The following is a 17,296-nucleotide window of genomic DNA, read 5'->3' as shown; positions in this document are numbered from 1 at the left end:
ACCATGGTTTAACCAAGGTTAAAACACTTGGCCACCATTCATCCTTGGTAAATATCTTTCTAACCTTGCTTACATCATTAAGCTTATGTCATCCTCTTGCCACTTGTCTTTATCTTGTGGTTTGATGATGCCATAATACCTGGCTTCTTGTAAAAGTTTGTCTCTTGGTCGTTTATTTGTTTTACGGTTCGCTTATCTCCCATTCTCGTTAATCATTTAAGGGATCATATTCGGGATCTTATTACTTAGGTTTCCCTAAATCTTTCTTAATATTTTATATTCCTTAAATGATCCTCTCTTATAATCCTTGCCTTTCATCATGTTACCTTATACTTAATTCTGTCGGTATCTGGTGGATTTTTGGGATAAAATCAAAGTGTCCAAATTCAAATTCTGACAATTTACATACCCTCATATACATTATGGAGTGCTAATATGATCTCAGAATATCCATTAAAGAACCCCCTACATAGGGTGGTCTGACAATTTTTATTAATCAGCAAAATCAGCAAAAGTTACTATTCATTAGGGTCTCCAAAATTTTCAAAAATTGGGGTTATTATACTGGTACACTCCCTAGTGACACTGAAGTTCCAGGTAAGGCAATTATATTGAGGTCTGGGAAGGTTGCAAACCCCGGAAAATCTCAAGTTTCGGAAGATGAAGCTGTGGCTGAGGAAGAAGTGTAGAAGGAAGCAGAAGTGGAACCAAGGAAGACTATTGTGGGACATACTCCTCCTGAGGGTAATGCAGGAGAGAAACAGATCTATCTTCCACCTCCTTTTCCTAAGAGGTTGCAGAAGAAAAAGCTGGATAAGCAGTTTGAGAAATTTCTGGAGGTGTTCAAGAAACTTCATATTAACATACCTTTCGCTGAAGCTCTTGAACAGATGCCCAGTTATACGAAGTTTACAAAAGGTATTCTCTCTCGTAAAGTGAAGCTTGATGACTTAGAGCAGTTGCTCTTATAGAGGAATGCAGTGTTGTGCTGCAACAGAAGTTGCCTCCGAAGCTTAAAGATCCTGGGAGCTTCACTATTCCTTGTACCATTGAAAAAGTGTCATTTGACCAATTCTTATGTGACTTGGGAGAGAGCATCAATCTGATGCCCTTGTCAATCTTTAAGAAGTTGGACTTACCTGATCCAAAGCCTACTTATATGACCTTGCAGTTGGCCGATCGTTCTATTACATATCCACGAGGAATTGTGGAGGATGTCTTGGTCAAGGTGGACAAACTCATCTTTCCTGCTAATTTTGCAATTCTTGATTTCGAGGAGAATTAGAAGATTCCCATAATCTTGGGAAGACCATTCATGGCTACTGGCCAAACCTTGATTGATGTGCAGAATGGTGAGTTTACTATGCGAGTGCTGGATCAGGATGTAACGTTCAATATTTTTAATGCCATGAAATTCCCGACTGAAAATGAGGAGTGCTTAAAAGTGGAGTTGGTCGATTTTGTGGTTAATTCAGAAATTGATCAAATGCTATGGTGATGCCTTAGAGAAGGCCTTGTTGGGGAATTCAGATAGTGAAGATAATGAAGGTGATGAGCAGTTACAGTTTTTGAATGCTTCTCCTTGGAAGCGAAGGCTAGATATGCCTTTTGAATCTCTTGGATTGGAGGAGTTGAACAAATCTCCAAAGCGCCTCAAGCCATCTATTGAGGAAGCTCCTACAGTTGGGTTTAATCCATTGCCTAAACATTTAAGGTATGTTTTTTATGTTATGCATCTACTTTGCCTGTTATTATTGCATCTGACCTGTCAGGTAGTGATGAGGAAAAGCTCTTAAGAATTCTGAGAGAGTTCAAGTCGGCAATTGGGTGGACTATAGCAGATATTAAGGGAATCATCCCTTCTAATTGTATGCATAAAATTCTGCTAGAGGAAGGTAGAAAGCCTACTATTGAGCAACAGAGAAGGATTAATCTAATCATGAAAGAAGTTATGAAGAAAGAAATCCTCAAGTGGCTAGATGCAGGGATAATCTATCCCATTTCTGACAGTTTTTGGGTGAGTCCAGTTCAGTGTGTGCTGAAAAAAGGATGTATCACAGTTGTTGCTAATGAAAAGAATGAGCTCATTCCTACTCGAACAGTCACGGGGTAGAGAGTTTGCATGGATTATAGGAAGCTGAACAAAGCCACAAGGAAGGATCACTTCCCTCTTCTGTTTATTGATCAGATGTTTGATAGGTTGGCTGGGCATGATTACTACTGTCTTCTGGATGGCTATTCGGGTTATAATCAGATTTGTATTGCTCCAGAAGATCAGGAAAAGACTATCTTCACTTCTCTGTTTGGTACTTTTGCCTTCAGAAGAGTTTCTTTGGGGTTACGTGGTGCACCTGCCACATTTCAGAGATGCATGATGGCTCTCTTCTCTGAAATGATTGGTCATAATGTGGAGGTGTTCATGGACGATTTCTCCGTGTTTGGTGATTCTTTTAACGAATGCTTGCAAAATCTTGGCGTCGTTCTTAAAAGGTGTGTTGAGACCAATCTGGTCCTTAACTGGGAAAAGTGTCATTTTATGGTGCGACAGGGAATTATTCTTGGGTACAAGGTCTCTAGTAAAGGTCTTGAGGTGGACAAAGCCAAGGTGGGGGTCATTGAAAACCTTCCTCCACCAATTTATGTTAAGGGAGTTCCCAACTTTCTTGGTCATGCAGGTTTCTATCGGCGATTCATCAAGGACTTCTCTAAAATCTATAAACCCTTGTGCAATCTTCTAGAGAAAGATGTCCCTTTCAAGTTTGATGACGAGTGCCTTGCTGCTTTTGAGATCTTAAAGAAGAGTTTGATCATGGCACCGATCATAACTGCACCTAATTGGGATGAACCTTTTGAGATGATGTGCGATGCAAGTGACTATACAGTTGGAGCAGTTTTTGGACAGAGAAAGAACAACATATTTCATGTAGTCTACTACGCTAGTAAGACCCTCAATGGTGATCAACTGAACTATACTACTATTGAGAAAGAGCTCTTAGATATTATCTATGGTTCTGAGAAGTTTCGATCTTATTTGCTTAGGATGATGGTGACAGTTTTCACTGATCACGTTGCAATTCGCTATCTCGTCTCAAAGAAGGACTCGAAGCCTAGACTGATTCGATGGGTTCTTTTACTTCAAGAATTTGAGTTAGAGATCAAGGACATGAAAGGTACTGAGAATCAAGTCGTTGATCATCTCTCTCATTTGGAAGATCCAAGTATAACTTCACAGGATAAGATATTGATAAATGAGTTTTCCCGATGCGCAGTTGTTTAGGGTACAAGAGGAAGAACCGTGGTTCGCAGACATTGTGAACTACCTTGTGAGTAATATCATGCCTCCAGACTTGTCTTATGCTCAAAGGAAGAAGTTTCTTCATGAGGTGAAGTGGTACATGTGGGATGAACCATTCTTGTTTAGGCAAGGAGCTGACCAAATCATCAGGAGTTGTATTCCGTACAGCAAAACGGGGGGGGGGGGATCTTGCGAGATTTCCATTCGACTGTGTATGGAGGCCACTATGGTGGACAAAAGACATCAGCTCGTATCCTTCAAGCATGATTTTTCTGGCCTACATTGTTTAAGGATGCACATCAATTTATTTTGAAGTGTGATCGCTGCCAGTGTTTCGGTAATATGTCTAAGAGGGATGAGATTCCTCTTAATATGCTTCTCGAGATTGAAGTTTTCGATGTTTGGGGAATTGACTTCATGGGGCCATTTATCTCATCTTGCAATAATCAGTATATCTTGTTGGCAGTTGATTATATCTCGAAATGGGTTAAAGTCTAGGCTTTTCCGGCTAATGATGCGAAAGTAGTGCTTAATTTTCTTAATAAGCAGATATTCACAAGGTTTGAGACTCCAAGAGTCATAATCAGTGACGAGGGATCATATTTCTGCAATTGCAATTTCACTGCTATGATGCAGAGATATAATGTGAATCATCGCATTGCTACAGCCTACCATCCTCAGACCAATGGTCAAGTTGAGGTGTCTAACAGGGAGATAAAGCGAATTTTAGAAAACGTTATGTGTCCATCAAGGAAGGATTGGTCTTTAAAGCTAGATGAAGCTATTTGGGCATATCGAACAGCATATAAGACTCCGTTAGGTATGTCACCGTTTCAGTTGGTTTATGGTAAGAGGTGTCATTTGCCCGTGGAGCTCGAGCACAAAGCATATTGGGCTTTGAAGGAGTTAAACCTTGATTTGGATGCAGCTGATAAGAAAAGAATTCTTCAATTGAATGAACTCGACGAGTTTCGGCTTCAAGCATATAAGAATAACAAAATCTATAAGGAGAAAGTCAAGAGGTGTCACAATAGGGGTCTAGTGCTCAAATCATTTGTGCCGGGACAACAAGTTATGTTCTTCAACTCTTATCTCCATCTTTTTCCTGGAAAGTTGAAGTTGAGGTGGTCAGGGCCGTTTATTATCAAAGCTATGTTTCCACATGGAGCGGTGAAGATTTTTGAGAATGATCCAGGCCAAGCATTCAAGGTGAATGGACAAAGGTTCAAGCATTACTATGGGGATACGGAAAATCATGAAGTGGTTAGTGCCGTTTTATTGTCTACTTGATCTCGAGATTCTACGTCAAGCTAAGAACGTAAACCAAGCGCTTCTTGGGAGGCAACCCAAGTTTGTTGTACATTAGTAGGTAGAGGTGTTAGAGCTAAAATCGTACTAATAATTCACGCAAGTATACGCGTTCACAAGTAATATACAATTATTTCTAGTTCGTTCCCACGGAGACCGATTAGGTTAACTTTGTGATTTATGCACTTATGCAACAATCATATGGCCATTATTCAATGCTAAGATGAATAACAATTTGGGCTTTGATTATAACTATAATTAATTATTGAGAAATATACTAATAACATTAACTAAGAGATTAAGAAAGTTGAATAATATATAACACAATATGAGATTCTAACTTCATTAAATACTTCATTCAATAGGCTAATTGATCTTAACCTTAGCATGTAATGGTGATGATACTAATCAGATAATACGAAACTGATAAACGCCAACTTTCATTGTACGAATACCATACTACCAGACATCCACAAAAGAGATAGAAGCTGAATAGACACCAATTATATTGAGACCCTATATGTCTATAGAATTTGACAATATAGTGGTTTAATGCACAAGTTATCTATCATGATTACATAGGGCAAGTAAGATGGTTAAATTTACCTACGAATCATGCATATCAATAACACATGAACCTATCCTAGTATGGCAAGTTCTAAATCCTTAAATTCACTTTCGCTTCATTAAAGATTGACACACTATCTTATAAGTTCGTGATGCTCATAAGATGAATAAGTACAACCAATACTAGGTTATCATACAATCACCACACACTAAGGCATCAAAACAATTTAAATAAAAAAATTCGCTAGAACCCCACGATAATGATTAGCCCATAATCGAACTCATCATCAACGTGGGTTCTGATGAAAGGATGGTATAATAAACGTAGTCTTTATACTGATAAATAATAAACCAAGTACAAAATAAGAGTATAGGTTGACGAATAAGAAAACTAGCATCCAAGTTGCTACTTAGAACAAAGAATCATAAGTATAAAACTAGATATTCTTCGCATTTGTCGGATTGTGCTACACGCTCTTCTTACGCCTTCTCCTTGTGCTCTGATACGTCTCCTTCTGAAAAGCGACCTTTATTTATGTATATATAGCAGCCCATGCATAGTAGAAGTTCATCCAATCAAAAGTCCACAAGAATCAGGATTTTAATTCCCGTCCTGGCGCGACCACGCGCTGTGTTTCTGTTCCTCGGGCGCGGGCGCGCACTATGACAGCACAAGCGCGCCGACCTTCTGGAAAAAAACTTTTTTTTTCTTGTTTTCTTGCTGCAATGAGTTGGTCTTCACAAGCTTTTATTTCTTGGACACCATCCTAACACCATATTAGCATCAAATTATTGCTAATTCACATGATTTCCGAATTAATGCCTGAAATACAAAAAAAAATAGAAAATACATTAAAAAAACCAAGAACTTGAGTACAAAAGCACCAATTCAAAGCTTAATAAAGCGTTATAAAGTGTCATAAATGCCACTTAACATACCCCCAAACTTGAATCGATGCTTGTCCTCAAGTATAAACATACTCAAAGAACAAGAAATAAAAATGCATGAATATAACTAAATGAATGCAACGATCCCCATAGAATAACTAAACCAATCAACAGGCAACATCTCAATAAATGCAGTTATTCGCATAAAGATCAATCAAACCCCACAAATCAACCTACAAACCAGAGACGTGCGTGTGTGCAAATGCTTATAGAGATATACCACCACAACTAGATCAATAATCATGACTCACTACTCATCAAAGTAATCACAAGGTTATACATAAAATAAAAGCTAGACTCAAAAGAACTTATAACACCTCAATTCTTATATTAGAGTTTTATATGGATTCATGCTTTTATTCACAACAAAACAACACAAATATGCTTATTTGACCGTGCAATGAGTGAGGTCCACAAAAGACTTATACAATAGTAGCCATGTAGCGAGCGCTAGGTTAGGGATCCCAGACTATAAAAGCCTTAAGTCACTAGGCACAAAGTCCCCTAAGAACTTAATAACTCGAGTACTAAAGAGCCCACTCGTGATCAATTATACATAACACTTATTTTTTTCTTTTCCTCTTTCTTTTTTTTCTTTTTTCTTTTCACAAATTTCTGAACGAGTGTGTTTCGCTCCATCTCGTTCAACCCTAGACTACTCATATAAATATGAGCCGTCTACTAGCCATTTGACACCTAACCACAACAACTAGCAATGAAATCCAATTTTCTCCAATTTTTAAAAATCCATGTTATTTTATCATTAAGAGAATATCCTAAATTCTAAATATAAACAAGCGATTCACTTCGACAAACAAATATACCATGACCATGATCTAGCACTCAAGCAAACAATAAGACTTAGTGAAATACAATTGTCTCTAGTATACAAATCAACTCGATAAGACTTAACATCACTAAATACGAAATCACTACACAAGCATCAATATCACAAATCAATCGGAAAAATCATCTAAGGGATCATGTTATAATGCAAATGCATGAAACTATATGAAAAACTATCATAAAAAACTACAAAATAATAAAAACAAAAAACTACTACATGGAAAAATGCAACTATATGCACTAAACTATCATGAATATGCAAACTATATGCGACTCACACAAAACACATTCCTTCAACTACTACCCCCTAACTTAAAATTTTCACTATCCTCAGTGAAGGTAATAGTAAGGAATCAGCCATACCTACTCGGAATCAGGATCCTCACCCGCAACGGGTGGAGTGTCAGGCGTGTCTGGAGGTGGATACATGAAATCCCCACCAAATACTGGCCACTGGATGTCAACACCTGTGGCTCTGAATGCAGTCCCTAATGCCTGGGTGAGATCACATACAAACCGACTATGGATGTCATGCATCGCATCCATCCTCCTCGCTAAATGCCTATACTGTGCCATGCTCATACCAGCTCCGACATCTGCTTCTGCTTCCTCCTGCTGTTGCGATGGACCAGCCTCTTCACCCAACTGAGATCTCCAAGTTGTTCTGCTCATCTGAGTCACCCCAGCAGCTGGCCTTCCACCAGGAAGATGGTCAAAAGAGTACCAAGCCCTTGTATCGTCAATAAAGTGGTACTGTCAATCAGAGCACTCAGAATCTGGAGCTGCTCGTGTGCTGGCCAATGAACACCAACTGCCACACACAGCTTCGTCCCAATGGATGTATAGGGTATAGAACCGGTAGTACTCCCTCGTAAAAATCTCAGAATCCCTTGGTGAATAACTATACCAAGGTCCACATAGTCCCCTTGCAGAATACCCCACAATAACCATGCACACTCCACAGTGACATCATGCACATGAGAAGATGACATGATGTTAGCATAGATAAAAGAATTCCATGCACGTGCAAACCTGTTCATGCACGATGCAGGGAATGTGGAATAATCAGTCGTGCCCCTCTTGAACTTCGAGTGAGTCTCAGGCACACATAGAGTAGCAACTATCAAATCCAAATCAAACTCTTCCGGAGTCTTCTCGTTCCAAATATCCTGATTGGGCTTCCTCTCGGGATGTTCAATCACCTTCCTTATCGCTTTCGCACTGTACTCTACCATCATTCCCCTCACCATAATAAAACCATTTTTCTCCGGCTTCGCATTTACATAAAACTCACGAACCACACTTATGGGCACATCAACGGGTGCCTCGTAAAAAGCAACCCAGCCCATCTCCAACAACTTACCATCTTTCCCCGATGGCAGAAAACCATGCTTAGTGGTGATGCTGCTTACTTGAGTGCAGAAAACCACCTGCACTCAAAGAATCAGTGGTGCTGCTACTTAATTGAGTTCGCTGTCTTTTGGGTGCCATTGGGATTGAATGAGAGAGAATGAAAGTTAAGTGTTAAGAGAGAATTGTGTTTGAGAATTTGAGAAGTGATGGAGAAGTTTGTGTATAAGTGTATGTATATATAGGAGGTTGGGAGAGAATTAGATATGGAATAGAAGTGGGAGTTGATTATGGGAATAGTGGGAATAATGGGTTTGATTTGGAGAGGGAAATTTGGGATGTGGAAGAGTAAAATTCGGGTAGAAATTGATTTTGTGGTGAAGTCCCCGATTTTCTCTTCTTTTTCTGAAGTTTTAATTTTTTTCGCATTGAGGGGGCAGCGCGGCCGCGCGCTACCTTAGCGTGGGCGTGCTGTACTTCTGCCTTTTCAGCGCGGCCACCTCGCTAGGCAGCGCGGGTGCGCTCTATTTTTGGAAAATTGGCGCGACCCCCTGCTTCCTCAGCCCGGGCGCACCGTGCTACTGTAGTTGGCCCTGAATTTTTTTATTTTTTTGATTCTTTCATGATTTTCTCCTTTCTTTCTTCTTCCTCTATCTACTAATGTACAACAAACTTGGGCTGCCTCCCAAGAAGCGCTTGCCTTACATTGTTAGCTTGACGTAGAAATGCGAGATCAAATAGACAACAAAACGGCACTAACCACCTTATGGTTTTTCGTGTCACCATAGTAGTGCTTCAACCTCTGACCATTTACCTTGAATGCTTGGCGCGAATCATTCTCAAAAATCTCCAACGCTCCATGTGGAAACACAGTTTTGACAACAAACGGACCTGACCACCTTGACTTCAACTTTCCAGGAAAAAGATGGAGACGAGAGTTGAAGAAAAGAACTTGTTGTCCCGACACAAATAATTTGAGCACTAGACCCCTATCGTGCCACCTCTTGACTTTCTCCTTATACATTTTGTTGTTTTTATATGCTTGAAGTCGAAACTCATCGAGTTTATTTAATTGAAGCATCCTCTTTTTTCCAGCTGCATCCAAGTCCAGATTCAACTTCTTCAAAGCCCAATATACTTTATGCTCTAGCTCCACTGGTAAATGACACCCCTTACCATAAACCAACTGATACGGCGACATACCCAATGGAGTCTTGTACGCTGTTCTATACGCCCAGACAGCTTCATCAAGCTTCAAAGACCAATCTTTTCTCGATAGACACACAACTTTCTCTATAATACGCTTGATCTCTCTGTTAGATACCTCAGCTTGACCATTCATCTGATGATGATAAGCTATAGCAATGTGATGATTTACATTATTCCTTTGCATTATAGTAGTGAATTTGCAATTGCAAAAATGCGACCCCTCATCACTGATTATGACTCTTGGAGTTCCAAATCTCGTGAATATCTGTTTGTGAAGAAAATTAAGCACTACCTTCACATTGTTTGTTGGCAACGCCTTGACTTCAACCCATTTCGAGACATAATCAACCACCAACAAGATATACTGATTGTTACAAGATGAGACAAATGGCCCCATGAAGTCAATTCCCCAAACATCAAAGACTTCAACCTCGAGAAGCATATTAAGAGGCATTTCATCCATCTTGGACATATTACCCACATGTTGACATCGATCATATTTCAAAACGAACTGATGAGCATCTTTAAACAAAGTCGGCCAAAAGAAGCCTGCTTGAAGAATACGAGATACTATCTTTTCTGCACCATAATGTCCTCCATAAGCCGTTGAGTGGCAATCTCGCAAGATCCCCCCGTTCCGCTGTGAGGAATACATCTCCTGATGATTTGGTCAGCTCCTTGTCGAAAAAGAAATGGCTCATCCCACATATACCACTTTACTTCATGCAGAAACTTCTACCTTTGAGCATAAGTCAAATATGGAGGTATAACGTTACTCAAAAGGTAGTTCACAATGTCGGCGAACCACGGTTCTTCTGCTTGCACTCCAAATAATTGCTCATCGGGAAAAGATTCGTTAATCAAAGACTTATCTTATGATGTTACAATCGGATCCTCTAAACGCGAGAGATGATCGATGACTTGATTTTCAATCCCTTTTATGTCCTTGATCTCTAATTTAAACTCCTGAAGTAAAAGAACCCATCGAATCAATCTAGGCTTCGAGTCCTTCTTCGTGACTAGATATTGAATGGCAGCGTGATCAGGAAAAACTATCACCTTCGTCCCAAGTAGATAAGATCGAAATTTCTCAAAACCATAGACAATAGCCAAAAGTTCCTTCTCAGTAGTGATTTAGTTCAGTTGAGCACCATTAAGAGTCTTACCATCATAGTAGACTATATGAAATATGTTGTTCTTTTGTTGCCCAAGAACTGCTCCAACTGCATAGTCACTTGCATCACACATCATTTCAAACGGTTCAGACCAATCAGGTGCGGTTATGACATGTGCTATAATTAAACTCTTCTTTAGTATCTCAAAAGCAGCAAGACACTCGTCATCAAATGGAAAGGAACATCTTTCTCTATCAAATTGCACAACGGCTTCGAAATCTTAGAGAAGTCCTTGAAGAAACGCCTATAGAAACCCGCATGACCAAGAAAACTGCGAATTCCCTTAACAGAAATTAGCGGGGGAAGATTTTCGATAACCCCTACCTTGGCTTTGTCCACATCAAGACCCTTACTAGAAACCTTGTGACCAAGAATGATGCATTGGTGCACCATAAAATGACATTTCTCCCAATTGAGAACCAAATTGGTCTCAACGCACCTTTTCAACACTAACCCAAGATTGTGCAAGAATACATCAAACGAAGTTCCAAAGACCAAGAAATCATCCATGAACACTTCTACATTATTATCAATCAAATCAGAGAAGATAGCCATCATGCATCTCTGAAAAGTGGTCGGTGCACCACATAGCCCAAAAGAAACTCTCTGGAATGCAAAAGTACCAAAAGGACATGTGAATGTCATCTTCTCCTGATCTTCTGGAGCAATACAAATCTGATTATATCCTGAATAGCCATCCAGAAGATAGTAGTAATTATGCCCAGCCATTCTATCAAGCATATAATCAATGAAAAGAAGAGGAAAGTGATCCTTCCTTGTAGCCTTGTTCAGTTTCCTATAATCCATGAAAACTCTCCACCCCGTGACTGTTCGTGTAGGAAAAAGCTCATTCTTCTCATTTTCTACCACAGTGATACCACCTTTCTTTGGCACACACTGAACTGGGCACACCCATGAACTGTCGGAAATGGGATAGATGATCCCTGCATCTAGCCACTTGAGGATTTCCTTCTTCACAACCTTTTTCATGATCAGATTTAGCCTTCTCTGTTGCTCAACAGTAGGCTTGCTACCTTCCTCTAGCACAATTTTATGCATGCAATAAGAAGAGCTGATTCCCTTGATATTTGTTATAGTCCAACCAATTGCCAATTTAAATTATCTAAGAAATCTCAAAAGCTTTTCCTCATCGCTACTTCAAAGGTCAGATGCAATAATAACAGGAAAAGTAGATACATCACGTAAAAATGTATACCTCAAATGTTCAGGTAAAGGCTTAAGCTCAAGAGTAGGAGCTTCCTCAATAGATGAGTCAAGGTGCTTTGGAGAACTTTTCAGCACTTCCAACTCAAGAGATTCAAAAGGCATATCTATCTTTCGCTTCCAGGGAGAAGCGTTCAACTATTGCAATTGCTCATTAGCTTCATCATCTTCACTATCAGAATTCCCTAACAAGGCCTTTTCTAAGACATCAGACCTTAGCAATCGATCAAGTTCAGAAGTAACTACAGAATCGACCATCTCCACCTTAAAATACTCCTTATTTTCTGTAGGGAATTTCATGGCATTGAACACATTAAAAGTTGCATCCTGAACCAGCACTCGCATGGCGAGCTTACCCTTCTGCACATCTATCAAAATTCGGCCAGTAGCCAAGAAAGGTCTTCCCAAGATTATGGGAATCTTCTTATCCTCCTCGAAATTAAGAATTACAAAATCAGTAGGAAAGATGAGTTTATCCACCTTGACCAAAACATCCTCCACAATACCTCGCGGATATGTAATAGAATGATCGTCCAACTGCAAAGTCATATAAGTAGGTTTAGGATCAGGTAAGTCCAACTTCTTGAAGATTGACAAAGGCATCAGATTGATGCTAGCTCCCAAGTCACATAAACACTTGTCAAATAACACTCTTCCAATTATGCAAGGAATAGTGAAGCTTCGAGGATCTTTAAGCTTCGGAGGCGATTTCCGTTGCAGCAGAGCACTGCATTCCTCCGTGAGAGCAACGGTCTCTAAGTCATCAAGCTTCACCTTCCTATAGAGAATACCTTTCATGAACTTCACGTAACTAGGCATTTGTATAAGAGCTTCAGTGAAAGGTATGTTGATGTGAAGTTTATTAAACACCTCCAGAAACTTTTCAAACTGCTTATCCAGCTTTTTCTTTTGCAGCCTTTTAGGAAAGGGAGGTGGATGATAGATCTGTTTCTCCCCTGTATTACCCTCAGGAGGAGTGTGTCCAATGGTAGTCTTTCTTGGTTCCACTTCAGCTTCCTTCTGCACTTCTTCTTCTTCAGCCTCAACTTCAGTTTCTGGAGTCTTAGCTTTTTCATGATTTGCAACCTTACCAGACCTCAATGTAATTGCCTTAACATGCTCCTTAGCTTCCTTCTTGCCTGGCACTTCAGTATCGCTCAGAAGCGTTCCAGGTTGACGATTCAGTAATGTATTAGCAATTTGTCCCATTTGATTTTCCAAGGTCTTGATAGAAACAGCTTGGCTCTTGCACATGAGCCTCAACTCCTCCAATTCAGATTTTTCATTAGACTGTTGCAGCTGGAGTTGTGGCCTTGGGGCATATTGCGGTTGTTGAAAACCTAAGGGGTTGTGCTATTTTGCTGGATACTGCTGATAAGGCTGCTGAACCGCAGTCTGAGTGTTGCCCCAACTAAAGTTAGGTTGATTGCGGTTGTTAGGATGATAGGTGGCTGGTATAGGTTGCTGCGACCTCTGAAAGTTGCTCACGAACTGAGCTAATTCACTAGAAATGGCACACTGATCAGTCTCATGGGCACCAGCACAAAGCTCACAGACACTAGTGATCTTATCAACTCCATAATTAGACAGAGAATCCACCTTCATCATCAACGCCTTCAGTTGAGCAGCTATAGCAGTAGTTGCATCCAACTCTAGAATTCCTGCTACCTTACGCTGAGATAGTCGCTAAGTGGGATTCTGGTATTCATTAGCAGCCATCAGTTCTATCAATTCATAAGCTTCATCGTAGCTTTTAGCCCACAAGGCTCGTCCTGATGCTGCATGAAGCATGGATCTAGAAGTAGCACCTAAACCATTATGGAAACAATTAATGATCATCCAGTCAAACATCCCATGATAGAGACACTTCCTCAGCATCTCCTTATATCGATCCCAAGCCTCGCATAAAGATTCTCCAGATTGCTGAGCAAATTGAGTAAGTGCGTTTCTGATTGCAGCAGTCTTCGCCATAGGAAAGAATTTAGTTAAGAACTTTTGAGCAAGATCCTCCCATTTGTTGATAGACCCTGGTGGTATAGAATATAACCAACACTTAGCTTTGTCCCGTAGAGAGAATGGGAAAAGCCTAAACTTAATAGCATCTTCAGAAACTTTATTGAACTTGAAAGTGTCGCAGATCTCGATGAAATCTCTGATGTGCATGTTGGGATCTTCTGTCGGAGAAACCCCAAACTGAACTGAGTTCTATATCATCTGAATCGTGCTCGACTTGATCTCAAAGGTATTAGCCGCAATGGCTGGTCGAACAATGCTAGACTCAATATCATTGATCTTTGGTTGAGAGTAGTCCATTAAAGCCTTTGGATTCGCTTTGGTTCTCCCATTGCAACAAGAGCTTCTTCTTCTTTCTCAATTAAGATCTCTTCGTCAACTTTCTCCTTGACTACAACTTCTTCCTCAACTAGATACAGTGTTCTCTTACGAGACCGAGAACGTGTATTCATACACGCTCGCTAGAGTACCTGAAACTCGACAAGGAATTAAATAAATAACAAAGTTCGAGTCACTGAACTTTAACGACCAATGATGACAAACACAAAAACTAAAAATTAACACTTCGGTCCCCAACAATGGCGCCAAAAACTTGTTAGGGCTAAACTCACACTAATAATTCACGCAAGTATACGCGTTCGCAAGTAATATAGAATTATTTCTAGTTCATTCCCACAAAGACTGATTAGGTTAACTTTGTGATTTATGCACTTATGCAACAATGATATGGTTATTATTCAATGCTAAGATGAATAATAATTTGGGTTTTGATTATAACTACAATTAACTATTGAGGATTATATTTAGAATATTAACTAAGAGAGTAAGAGAGTTGGATAATATATGACATAACATGTAATTCTAACTTCATTAAATACTTTATTCAATAGCCTTATTAATCTTAACCATAGCATGTAATGGTGATGACACTAATCAGATAACACGAAACTGATAAATGTCAACTTCCATTGTACGAATACCATACTACCGGACATCCACAAAAGAGATAGAAGCTGAATAGACACCAATTATATTGAGACCCTATATGTCTATAGAATTTGACAACATAACGGTTTAATGCATAAGTTATCTATCATGATTACATAGGAAAAGTAAGATGGTTAAAATTACCTACAAATCATGCATATCAATAACACATGAACCTAGGCTAGCATGGAAAGTTCTAAATCCTTAAATTTACTTTCACTTTATTAAAGATTAACACGCCATCTTATAAGTTCGCGACGCTCATAAGATGAATAAGCACAACCAATACTAGGTTATCAGACAATCACCACACACTAAGGCATCGAAACAATTTAACTAATGAAATCCATAAATAAATCCGCTAGAACCCCATGATAATGATTAGCCCATAATTTGACTCATCATCAACGTGGGTTCCGATGAAAGCATGGTATAATAAAAGTAGTCTTTATAACGACTCGTGTAATCTTTTTGAATTATTTAATTGTGCAATTATGGAAATTATTAAATAAATAAAATATGTGTGCTGGTTTTGACCACTATGTGTTGTTTGATTATTATCAATATGTGATTTATAGTGTATCGGGTTGTCCGCACGATTAATTTTGGGATCGTATTGAATTGTTTTCACTTTTAAAAGTGGATTTAGTGCAAATTTATAAGCATAAATATGGGGAATGTTTCTAAAATTGTTTTTATGATTTTATAATTACAATAATTATTTTTAGGATTTTATAAAATTGAGAAATCAATATTTCATTAATTATTTATCTTTAAATGATTTTCTGAGTATGTTTAATGGTAAAATCCATATTTAATTCTAAAATTCTTCAAAAATTATGAAACTCATATTTATTTAAGTGGGGAATATTCCGGGAATTTTAAAATTATTTTGGAAATTTTTAGGATTAATTTCACGCGCTCGTTGTTTCGTGTTATTGATAAAAGCGGGTACAAGTTGCATTTTAGAAATTATTTAAAATTCCAAAAGTTACATTTTTATTTACTTCGGGATATTTATGACATTTTAAGATTATTTTCATAATTTTCTGAAATTATTTCGCGTACACCTTTGTCCGTTAGTTTCGAATTTCGGGATAAGTCAGGGTATTCAGAAATTACGTGGCAAATAAACTGATTCGTGTCACAATTCTATAAACCCAGGTGACACGTGCTAGCTGGTGAGTTAATAAAAGAAATAATAATAATATAAAACAAAAAAAAAATGTACAGATGCAAACTCCCACCCCCTTGTTCATTCGACTCTTTCTCAAAAATCTCTGAGTCTCTCTCGAGTCTTTCGACTCTTTCTACATATCTCCTCTCGGTTCTCCGATTTTATGACTCTCTCGAATCTCTCTATTCTGTCTCTGCTACCTTGGTCTTACTGCGTTTCGGCCTCCCCTATTTCCGGTACCTTCGCCGCCATCGGCGTTGGTTTTTCCGATTAGCTGCTTGGTACTTGTTCCGATTTGGTTCTTGTTCATTATGTATATATACATACATAAGTATATACTCACCTCAGTGCGTGTGTAGTTAGTTATACTACTCTGTGCCGCCTGGGTTCTTCGATTTCGTTATGTTTTCCGGCCCTGTGTTCGTGTGTGGTTGCTGGCGCGTGTACGGACGCGTGTGTTGTGATGAAAATTCTTTTAATTTTTTTTAATTTATTTGCATGGAATTACTTGACTAATTTTTCTGAAATAAAAATGATTTCTGTGCATGAAATTATAAAAGCTAATCAGTGGAATTCGTGTTGGAAACCCGAATTTAATCGGGTACCCGCGAGTTTTGCCGCCGTCAGCGATGAACATTCGTGAGCTGACGGTGGACTGTGATGATCATTTCTGAGTCCTAATATTTTAAATAAACAAAATTCTTGTGGTGTTTTATTCTGGATCGAATTAGTACTTAGTAAATATGGAATCAGGGTGATTGAGTTGGTTATGATTATTAAATTGTATCGGTAATTGGAATTTGTGAGTTGGGATTGATTGTCGTGTATTAAATTGGATTGCTGTTATTGAATTGACGTCGATTGATGTTTCGACGGGTAGCCCGATAAATAGAGGAGGCGCTGCCCAATTTCTGGAAAAATTTACCTACAGCAATTCGGGCGCGTATCTAACGATTATCGGGACGTCAAATGGTTATATAGATATATATGTGTTCTATATAAAACCTGGCTGCACGATGTGATAAATAATTTATTAAAAATCCATAACCCTGATTTGTAAAATTACAAGTATACGTATTTTCGGAAAACAAACACCAAACCGATTTCTCGAGAATGTGAACCCTGACTGTTGGGTGTGTTGTTATATTATAATAATCCATATACCTACAAGTCAGGTTTGAATATCGTTGGGTAAGA

General features: G+C 38.9%; 1 non-coding gene across 1 annotated transcript; it reads left to right on the top strand.

The window, feature by feature from the left end:
* Positions 1-13,771: 13,771 nt before the first annotated feature.
* On the top strand, positions 13,772-13,878 carry LOC141669665 (small nucleolar RNA R71). The gene has a single exon (XR_012553933.1). It is a non-coding gene; the product is annotated as a small nucleolar RNA R71 (small nucleolar RNA).
* Positions 13,879-17,296: the final 3,418 nt, after the last annotated feature.

This window comes from Apium graveolens, chromosome 6 (assembly GCF_009905375.1).
Source record: "Apium graveolens cultivar Ventura chromosome 6, ASM990537v1, whole genome shotgun sequence".
NCBI lineage: Eukaryota > Viridiplantae > Streptophyta > Magnoliopsida > Apiales > Apiaceae > Apium > Apium graveolens.
Note: the sequence above shows the minus strand (reverse complement) of the source record. Positions and strands in the feature narration are given on the sequence as shown.